Raw genomic sequence first — 11517 nt, 5'->3', positions numbered from 1 at the left:
ACATTCCTGTGTGCTCAAGGCCTAAGAACTTGCCACCTCAGCTTCGTGTCCCATCTCCTGTGGTATTTGTGGGTTATCAGTGATAGATTAGTTTTATGGGAAGACCTGTAAAGTCACACATGTGCCAGAAAATAATCCCAGCGATAAACATGCAGCATTAATTGTGAATTTTTCCTAACACATCACATTTTTTATTGAGTACCTATTTTGTGTGTGCCTGGACTTGAGATGACAGATTTTAATACATTGGGCATATCCCTAAGGAATTCAAGTATAATGGGAAAAACAGCCACACAGATACAAAACAGGGGGTTAAGGGCAATAATAGAAGTTTTTAGAGGATGGAGGAAGTATCCAGGAGATGGACATCGAATCTCGACCATGGGTAGGGAAGAAAAACAATCTCAAAGGATGACTGGGAGACCAGAAATGCCCATGATTTATTTACTCCAAATTGCCAACTGTCTTCAGTTCAGTTTAGTTCAGTCGCTCAGTTGTGTCCAACTCTTTGTGACCCTATGAATCACAGCATGCCAGGCTTCCCTGTCTATCACCAACTCCCAGAGTTCACTCAAACTCACATCCATGGAGTTAGTGATGCCATCCAACCATCTCATCCTCTGTCATCCCCTTTTCCTCCTGCCCCCAATCCTTCCCAGCATCAGAGTCTTTTCCTATGAGTCAACCCTTTGCATGAGGTGGCCAAAGTACTGGAGTTTCAGCTTTAGCATCATTCCTTCCAAAGAACACCCAGGACTAATCTCCTTCAGAATGGACTGGTTGGATCTCCTCGCAGCCCAAGGGACTCTCAAGAGTCTTCTCCAACACCACAGTTCAAAAGCATCAATTCTTCGGTGCTCAGCTTTCTTAACAGTCCAATTCTCACATCCATACATGACCACTGGAAAAATCATAGCCTTGACTAGATGGACCTTTGTTGACAAAGTAATGTCTCTGCTTTTGAATATGCTATTTAGGTCTTATAAAGCATAAAAACATAAACACAGTCATAGAAAATACCCGTAAATTTAGATCTGTGTCTACCATGTTTCACTCTGGATTATAACAGAAAGCATGAGTAAAGGCACAGTATGTTTATTCCCAGAGGACAGGTAGAAAGGAGAGAAAGCCCCAGACAGGGATGCTGGGACCCCTAATTGCAGATTTGGCTGTTTCCTGGTTTGTCTCACACCTGTTGGGCACACCTTTCCTGGATGACTGAGTCTAATACTTGTCAGTGGGAAAGATTATGAGTTTTCTGAATCTGTGAAACGCTCTAATGTGAAGGCAGCAGGGAGTCTAAGTAAGCAGAGATGCAGCCCTGCCAGTTGTCAGCTTGGCAAGTGTCTTAATCCAGGACTGAAGTGGGGAGCTTGACTGTCATCAGCTTTCCAGAAGATTGATAAATTAGATGCAGACAGCTAGGGCGTAGGGCTGCCAAACTCATCTTTAGGATTGAAACATAGCTGCTATATGTGCCATACCCCAAATGCATGAGGATCCCATTTAGAACAAAAATGTGTTATATTAGAAATGATAATAATCAACAGCCTGCAGGGGAGGGCATCTGCACCGGGTGGGCAAGAGGCCTCCTCTCATGTACACTCACCCCCATGCTGCCTACCACAGCAGCATCTGGAAAGAAGGTATCGTGTGTGTACATGTGTATTTGTGTGTGTCTATCTTTGTGTAGGTGTATACAGTGTGTGTGTGTGTATATGGGGAGTATGTATGTATTTGTGTGCATCTGTCTATGTACACGTGTGTGTGTCTGTGTCTGTCTTGTCTTTGTGTGTGTGCGTGCTTCTGTGTGTATATCTTTATGTACATATGTGGGGACTGGGCATGTATCTGTGTATTTGTCCTCATATACAAGAGTGTGGGTGTGTATGACTCTTTCTCTGTCTTGTTTGTGGGTATGTGTGGAGGACTGTGTGGTTATCTGCATGTGTGTGTGTGTCTTTGTGCACATCTGTGACCTATGTGTATGACTGTGAATCTGTCTGACTGCCCGTGTGTGTGTGTGTGTGTGTGTGTATTTCCCCCACCTTGCCCCATGCTCCAGAAGCTGAGCATGCAGCCCCAGACTGGGTTTCCTCTGTGATCATTTACAGCACAAGCAAGGCTACTGCTGTTCTATTTGCTACTTGGCCAGATGCACGGCTGCACCAATGGCAGCTGAGTTGCTTTCTGTGCTGACATTCCATCACCCCAGAGACTCTAACAGGAGTGCTGAGAAAATGTATTTACCTCCTTACAGCTCAGAATGACCCACTGCAGCCAGAAAATGAAATACAAGCTGAGTGATACCTGCTGCAGGGAATCTTAATATCTCACCAGTTGTTTTCATAGGTTTGCTAGGAGGTAGACTAGGTCTATAATTATGGTATTTTTTAACATGGACTATGAGATAGAAAGTATAGAAAGTCTAAAGCCACATAGGTAATCAAAGGCAGAAATACTGTGTGTCATTGGTGTCAGTGCCATTAGCTGTCTTAATTCTCATGTTTCTTCCATTCCTTGTAATTGGAATATGGACCTTTCTTTTCGGTTTCTTTTCCTGGAAACAAATGCACTATGTTTATTTTGGAATATGTCACAAATACCTCATTTATGGTCGTTTGTATTGTGTTTGAGTTTCATCACAATTTATTTGGTTAAAATAAGCTATAATTTTTTAGACAATTTTGTCAAATAAGCTACAAAAAAGTTCAGCCAATGTTTGATTCCCCAGTTTCAAAACTGGGCTCCTTTCCCAGTCTTTCTTGTCCTTAGAAATTCAGACTTATCTCAGTGACATATTTTTGCTTAATTTTCCAACTTTCTACTTGGCAGATGCATGTGCAATTTAAAGAAATATCATCTTAAATATTTTAAATCCAACTTGGGGAGGGAGGTGGGCAAATAGTGTTATGAGCAATTTGAAGTTAAACTTGTTATGAGAATTTGAAGTTAAAGAAGCATTGGTGAATATTATTGTTTTCAAAATTAACCACATGGAGTGTGGGTGTTTTGCCATGGTCTTGAATATTTTAAAAATAAAGAAAAGCATAGATCTGTTCCTCCCCAATCAGGGAGGAACCTGTAAAGTGTAGACATGGTGCCCTGTAGCTCACAGTCATGCTGTACAGTCTCCACTTCCTTCACCCCTGTCTCAGAGTAACACCTGAGGGTAACACCTTATAGCTCAGATAAGGTGAACTCTCAGAGCTGGAGAATCTTTGCAATCACTTAGCCTCACTGAGCCCTGAGCCTCCTCAGGCACCTGAAACAGGAAGAGCCAGGAGTTGATTCCCAGTCTGCTAATCCTTGACCCGGACATTTTCCTCCACTGCTCATGGGACTCTTCTGTAGCTTATGAATGACTCCAAGGAGAGGGCTGACGGCACCACAGAGCATGCGAGACACTCCCTTTCAGTTTCCCGCCCACATGTCTAGTCTAATTTCCTGCCATTCCTCCCTCTTCACAGTACACTCAAGAAATACAGAATGGCTTCTAAAAACACTTCTGCGTTCTAAGTCTCCCTGTCTTTGTATTTTCTGGAGCTTCTGCCTTAAATGTTCCTGGTGGAATTTGAAAAGTGCCAAGAGAACTCTCCAGCTTAAACACTGGGCTCCTGAAACAGCCATTAATTAATTCTCTTCATACTTAACTTTTATTTAAAAAATTTTTTTATTATTATTATTTTATTTATTTGTTTTTTAATTTTAATTGGAGGCTAATTACTTTACAATATTGTATTGGTTTTGCCATACATTCACATGAATCAGCCATGGGTGTACATGTGTTCCCCATCCTGAAACCCCCTCCCACCTTCCTCCCCATCCCATCCCTCAGGGTCATCCCAGTGCACCATCCCTGAGCACCCTGTCTCATGCATTGAACCTGGACTGGTGATCTATTTCACATATGATAATATACTTTGCTTCTCTTTGTCCACCCCACCCCCCACCCCCACACCCATAGCCCCATAACTCATCTTGTTGCTGAGAAGACGACAACTTAAATTTTTGCTTGTACCTTCATATGATTGGCTTTTCCAACTGGTTTGTTGCTGAGGAGGACGAGTGCCTGGTGACTGGGGTGTTCAAAGTAGCAGAAAGCAAAGAACAGAGGCTGCGGAAGGCCATCTCTCTGATTAAGGTTTTGCGCAGACCCAGCCCTGACTCATGAGTGTGTGTGGCCAAGTCCCTTCGCTGTTCACCTGACACTATCACAACATTGTTATCCAGCTATACTCCAATACAAAATGTTTTTGGCATTAAAAAAATAAAAATTAAATTAAAAAAAAATTCAGTGGAAATTCATTTGTATTTCATGATTGTGTCTTTCAAAAACTAGGTGCTCTGGTTATCTATTTCTGAGTAACAGACCACAAAAGCAGTGGCTCACAAAGACATTTACTTTGCTCAGAAATCTGTGAGGTGAGCAGTTCCATGGGACGAGCTCATCTCTGCTCCACTAGGTGTTAGCCAGGCAGCTGGAAGGCTGGGCTTGAATTACCCAAAGGCTCCTTCCTCATGTGTCAGCAGCTGACATCGACCATCAGCTGAGAGCTCAGCTGGAGCTGTCGCCTGTGTCACCTACGGGTGGCTCCTTTCTGTGGCCTGTGCTTCCTCAGACATTGTGGCTGGATTCCAAGGTGAGCATCCTGAGGCAAGGAGTCAGGCAGAAGCGTGTGTCTGTTATGATCTAGCCTGAGAAATTATACAGAATCATTTCTGCCACATTCCATGCATCCTGGCTGCCACAAAGCCCTGCTCAAATTCAAGACGAAACATGTGGGACCAGAAATATTGCCATGGTCGTTTTTAGAAATTACAATCTGCTACCCTGAAGCATAAAGAAATTTTAATTGACTTGTTATTCCTGGTTTTCTCTTTCCAGCCAAATTCTTTTTCAGGGTGGGTTTTGTGGTGGCCCAGAATGTTTTTTACATGTCTAAGTGATTACTATATTTGGTTTCTTTTTTCATGAGACCTGCCCTCCATCACCAATATCTATTTGTCTAAAGAGAAAAACCTTTGTGCGTGGAACAATTAGACCCATGTTTGGCTAAGGTTTTTTATTACAGCAGCTTTAAAAATAACCTCACAAACTTTTATACAGGATTAAATTCAGGCTCATAATGAACTCCACTTTAGTTTTAATGTTTTATACAATTAAAAGATTTCCAGGAAATTTGAAATATTGATTTGAGTACATATAGGTTCTTAGCAGCAGCAGCTTAACACAAAGTCTTTGACCAAACCTCTATGTTTTCTGAAATGTAATTAAAGTAGTTGTCTAGAAACGTGTTGATTTGCGTAAAATCATTAATTGTTTTTAATTGAGGAGCTTAGTTTTAATGAAACTTCTCTTCTTTAAAAATTAAAGATAAGGAAGTCTCATAAGACTTTAAATCTTACAAGGTTTAATTTTTAATAGTATGCAGTATTTATGATTAGATAATTGCCGTTATTGATAATGGCCATAATCAATGCCAACTGACTATTGTGATAGATTAAATATGACTTCAATGAATATTCATGATCATTCTGGACAGCTTTGACGTTAACTGATATTTATAGAGTACCTACTCTAAAGTAGGTGCTTAGTATTAGAATCTGAGCAACAAAAGTAAATGTCATTCCATGTGTCTCTAAGGAATCTAGTCATTGTCAGTCTGTAAGCAGAACACTCTATAAGCTGTAATATCCCTTAAAATGTTATTATATTAATTTTCCTTTTATTAATTGAAACATTCTTTTGATATTGACAAAAAATAGCAAAGTTTTACTGAGTCCTTGTATATGTCAGATATGCCATGCATTTTATATTTATTGCCTCATACAATACTCATTTTGAGTCATCTTTTTCAGCATGGCTTCTAGAGTCAGAGATTTCGGATTTGAATTGCAGTTTAAACACTAGCTGTAGTAGCTTCAAACTTCATTATGCTGAATGTATGCTGTATGTTGAATATTAATATTCAACAATATCTGGAATACCATTTAATAGATTTTGGATATTTATCATTACTTTTGTCATTGTTAGGCTATCAGATAAGTAATACAAAAGAGAAATGTATAGTTTTGAATAGTGAAGTAACTAGCCTAGTCACACAGCTCTTAAACAGCAGAGTTTGGAGTGTTAACTGGTATTTAATGACAGATTTCTTACATTATATAGTACATTTCTGTCTAATAGTGAAAATTATAAAACTTTTAAAAATTATTTATTTTAATTGGAGAATAATTACTTTACAATATTGTAATGGTTTTCTGCCATACATCAACATGAATCAGCCACAGGTATACATATGTCCTCCCATCCTGAACCCCACCTCCCACCTCCCTCCTCACCCTGTCCCTCTGGGTTGTCCCAGAGCACTGGCTTTGGGTGCCCTGCTTCATGCATCAAACTTGCACTGGTCACCTATTTTACATATGGCAATATACATGTTTCAGTTTTATTCTCTCAAATCATCATCCCACCCTCATCTTCTCCCACAGAGTCCAAAAGTCTGTTCTTTACATCTTTGTCTCCTTTGCTGCCCTGCATGTAGGATCATCATTGCCATCATTCTAAATTACATACATATGTGTTAATATACAGTATTTGTCTTTCTCTTTCTGACTGACTTTACTTTGTATAATAGGCTCCAGTTTCATCCACCTCATTAGAACTGCCTCAAATGAGTTCCTTTTTATAGCTGAGTAATATCCCATTGTATGTGTATACCACAACTTCCTTATCCATTCATCTGCTGATGGACATCTAGGTTGCTTCTATGTCTTAGCTATTGTAAACAGTGCTGCAATGAACATTGGGGTACATGCAATGAGACATGTGTCTCTTTCAATTCTGGTTTCCTCGAGGTGTATGCCCAGCAGTGGGATTGCTGCATCATATGGCAGTTCTATTTCCAGTTTTTAAAGGAATCTCTGCACTGTTCTCCATAGTGGCTGTACTAATTTGTGTTCCCACCAACAGTGCAAGAGTGTTCCCTTTTCTCCACACCTTTATAGCATTAATTGTTTGTAGAGTTTTTGATGACAGCCATTCTGACCCATGTGAGATGATACTTCATTGTGGTTTTGATTTGCATTTCTCTAATAATGAGTGATGTTGAGCATCTTTTCCTGTGTTTATTTGCTATCTGTATGTCTTATGTCTTCTTTGGAGAAATGTCTCTTTAGCTCTTTTGCCCATTTTTTATTGTGTTTTTTGTTTTTCTGGTATTGAGCTTCATGAGCTGCTTGTATATTTTGGAGATTAATTCTTTGCCAGTTGTTTCACTTGCTATTATTTTATCCCATTCTGAAGGCTGTCTTTTCACCTTGCTTATAGTTTCCTTCATTGTGCAAAAGTTTTTAAGTTTAATTAGCTGCCATTTGTTTATTTTTGTCTTTGTTTCCATTACTCTGGAAGATGGGTCATAGAGGATCTTGCTGTGATTTATGTCAAAGAGTGTTCTGTCTATGTTTTCCCCTACGAGTCATATAGTTTCTGGTCTTACACTTAGATCTTTAATCCATTTTGAGTTTATTTTTATGTATGGTATTAGAAATGTTCTAGTTTCATTCTTTTACATGTAGTTGACCAGTTTTACCAGCATCACTTGTTGAAGAGAATGTCTTTTCTCTTTTCTCTATTGTATATTTTTCCTCCTTTGTCAAAGATAAGGTGTCCATAGGTGTGTGGATTTATCTCTGGACTTTCTATTTTGTTCCATTGATTTATATGTCAGTCTTTGTGCCAGTGTCATACTGTCTTGATGACTGTAGCTTTGTAACATAGTCTGAAGTCAGTCAGGTTGATTCCTCCAGTTCCATTCTTCTTTCTCAAGATTGCTTTAGCTATTCAAGGTTTTTTGTGTTTCCATACAAATTGTGAAATCAGTTGTTCTAGTTCTGTGAAAGATACTTTTGGTAGTTTGATAGGGATTGTGTTGAATCTATAGATTGCTTTGGGTAGTACACTCATTTTCACTATATTGATTCTTCCAATCCACAAGCATGGTATGTTTCTCCAACTATTTGTGTCATCCTTGATTTCTTTCATCAGTGAGAAACAATCAAATTTAGAGAAATATTTTGGTTTTTTAAATTCAGTTAAGTGATCAAAACTTGATACCTCCTAGTATCTTGACATCAAAATCCTAGTGGTCTAGTTTTGTGTAACAAAGATTTGAAAGTGAACAATCTCAGCTTTCTCATATAGTTTCCAGAACCAAGAAAATGGTTTATTACAGAGGAGAAAAAATAGGCAGAAAAAAAGACCAGAGATTATGGGTGCCCTTTTTAAACAAGCAGGAGACTTTGTGGTTTGTATTATTCTTTCTGAAACTTTTGATCTCTTATTCTTTCCCTAAGAATAAAATATATTTATGCTCCTTTTCTGTCTATTGTGAAACTCATGTTAGAATGGGTCAAATGTTTAAAATTTCTTAGGATTAATGAAACAGAAATAGCTGATGGGAGCGCTCAAAATAAAGTCACAGAATGTGATCGGCTATTTATTCACATGACAAATTAAGGGTGATTTATTCACTTCATGGCCCAAGAGCAAATTCCTAAACTACTTTAGGAAAACATGAATGAGAAGAATGTAGAAAATAGACTGGAAGGAGAAAAGCTTCTCCATATCTCAAGATAGAACTGCTCAAAAATAACATAGAATATGGTAGTGGAAATTGAATAATGTTGTTAAGGAAAGAGAGGAAAAATTAAAAATAGCCCTAAACTTACAAAAAGATTCTGTCTGACTGCTCAGTCCCCTAGCTTGCATGCACATAAGATATGAAAAAAATTGAAAAGAGTGGCCTCTGTTATTTTCAGCTTTGAGTAAAATATTCAAATTATGTTGCTCAATTTAAAAAGAAAAATTTTATCACATAAGAATCTCTACTAAAATGATTCTATAGTATTTGTTTATTGGAATTGCAAAACCAGGGATGTTGCTATTAAAGTCACACTACTTTTGATATCTAATATGTGAGATTCCATCTAATGATATATCTATGGATATGAACTTCTGATTCTCAAAGTTTCAGTGATTCTAGAGAAGAGAGATGGTTAATTCAGATTAAATAATGTTGTTCATTTAACATGATGAGAAATTTTACTTAGCAATGTTGTAAAAAGAACATTGAACTTTTGAAATTTTTATGCCCCAACGTGCCATTGACTGGTTGGCAACCTTCGGTAAGTAAGTCATTCTCTCATCTGTAAAACAAGAGCCTTGGGCTTACTCAGTTATTCCCCAATACCGGTTAGGCCCATGAAAGAGTTTTCATGAGCATGAGACCAAATAAGACAAAAAAAGAAGAAAAAGTGGGACAGATGGTTACTAGACTTGTCATGGTAATCATTTCATAATGTATGCAAATATAAAATCACTATGCAGTACACCTAAAACTAACATAATATTGTCCGTCACCTCTATTTCCATTTTTAAATTGGTAGTGACAATTTTTGACTGGGATTTCTGGCCAAAGTAGGGTACTTATTGTCTCATAGTGTCCTGTCTTGCCAGGTTGCCCCTTCCTGATCCTTTGGCTGGAGAGGGTAGATTATGGTGGACATTTTGTGTCTGTACTGTTAGCATTTCTGAGTTGCTGGTTTCTCCATTTCTAAAGTGGGATACAAAAGGCAAGGAAAGAGCCCAGGAAATTATCACCAGCCATTCCCTGGGTCTTGAAGTCCCTAGACAGTCTGCCTTCTTCTTACCATCTTTCAGAGTCTTACTTGTTTTGTTTATAAAGCTTAGGAATTTTAGTTGTACTTAACAAGCAGAATAGGGAAAAGCATGTGTATTCCATTCTCCCAGAAGTGGAAGTCAGTTGTTTACATTTGATATGAATTTAGTTAAAAGACCCATCCTTCTCCTTGCACTGTTTATTTACTTGCTCAGTCACTCCAGCACTGATTGAGAGCAGCCACTTAGCGCCTGTCAGTATAGGAAGTCTTTGTGCTGGGAGGAACAGCCCCAGGAATGGGGAGGCCATGCTCTGGCCTCTTTCTGTCCAAGTGTCTTGATGTCTCCGGCTCTGTTGCCAGCTGCCATAGTGACTCGGCCAGGCTTCTCCAGACTCAACTGAAACTAATAGGATTATAGTAGGGCAAGGAAAGTAAATATTAAATATTTACTTATAGTACATAGCTAAGCTTGTGAATAACGCATGAAAGAATTTTCCAGGGGGAAAAGGTTCTAAGGGTTTTTTTTTTCTTTGTAACATGCCATTTAAAAAACTTCCTATTAGAAAATAATATCCAATTTACCAAAACATTGCAAAAACGAGAATAATGAAAGGAAACTCATATTGTCTTATCCAGATTCACCTCTAACTAATACTTAACACTGTATTCTATTTTATTATTTGTATTCTCTCACTTTCTACACACACACACACTAATTTAACATGCCACCTGTGCTCCAATTTTGTCAATTGAGCCAATAATGTCCTTTATAGCAATGTTCCCTCTGGTACAGGGTCCAGGATACCATTAAGTATTACATATATTTATAGAGTCTCTTTAGTGTCCTTTAATCTGGGAAATGTTCCCGTGATTTTTTTTAAACAATAAGATGGTAAAACTGTATTTGTCTCATGTTATTAATGTTATTTATAGGTACTCTCAGCAGATAGTGAACTTATTAACATGCATAAAGGTAGGATTTCAGTAATCTGTGGAAGAGGCTCTTTTAGCAGCAGGTAATTAAATTAAAAAGTGAAGCCACAGCAAAATCATGAAAACCGTAATATGCCTGACCCAAAATTAGAAAGTTGTTTATGTAAGTTAGAATGGAAATCGTTGTTCTTTTATCGCTTAAAAGCTTCTGGAGATAATTAATGAAAGTGTCTTTGTACGATTTATACAAAAGCTAAATGTTCACAAACTTCTAAGATGACAGATTTTAAAACTTAGCTAGACAATTTGTTTTATTCTAACTTGAACTGTCAAATGTTGCTAATTTGCTTGTGATAAATCCCTTTTTTAATATGTACCATAAATGTATAAGCCAGAGAAGCACAGAATTCTTATTTATTCTAAGTGCTGAATTCTGAACAGCCTGTTGACACAATCATGTTCAACATTAGAGGCACCATTAGCCTGCAAAGGAATGATCATCTTCATGTGCCAGAGACAAGCTTCATTCCCTGAGACTGCAGTGGTGTTTCTTGAAATGCTTTGACAATGCATCTTATATCCATATTCTTAATATGGAGCAAAACCAAACATTTGCAACCAGAGTTTATTTATGGTTCTCTTGTGTCAGTGGCTTTCATGGGCTCTTTTGTGCTCTGGACAAAGATGTCTGGCCAGAGCCCAGAGTTTTCCTCACAATCAGAACCAGCTGAAATCTGGTTTCATCTCCTAAGGGGCTATAAAACACACTGTTTCTTATTCACTTGAATTTCCATTTTCAAGAAGAGGCCCTGCTCCTACAGATGGAGAGAGTACTTCTGTCAATACCTTGGGCTTATGAGATCTGGATTAAATCAGATATTGAAATATCTTTCCTATTGG

This window comes from Bos mutus, chromosome 5 (genome assembly GCF_027580195.1).
Source record: "Bos mutus isolate GX-2022 chromosome 5, NWIPB_WYAK_1.1, whole genome shotgun sequence".
NCBI lineage: Eukaryota > Metazoa > Chordata > Mammalia > Artiodactyla > Bovidae > Bos > Bos mutus.
Note: the sequence above shows the minus strand (reverse complement) of the source record.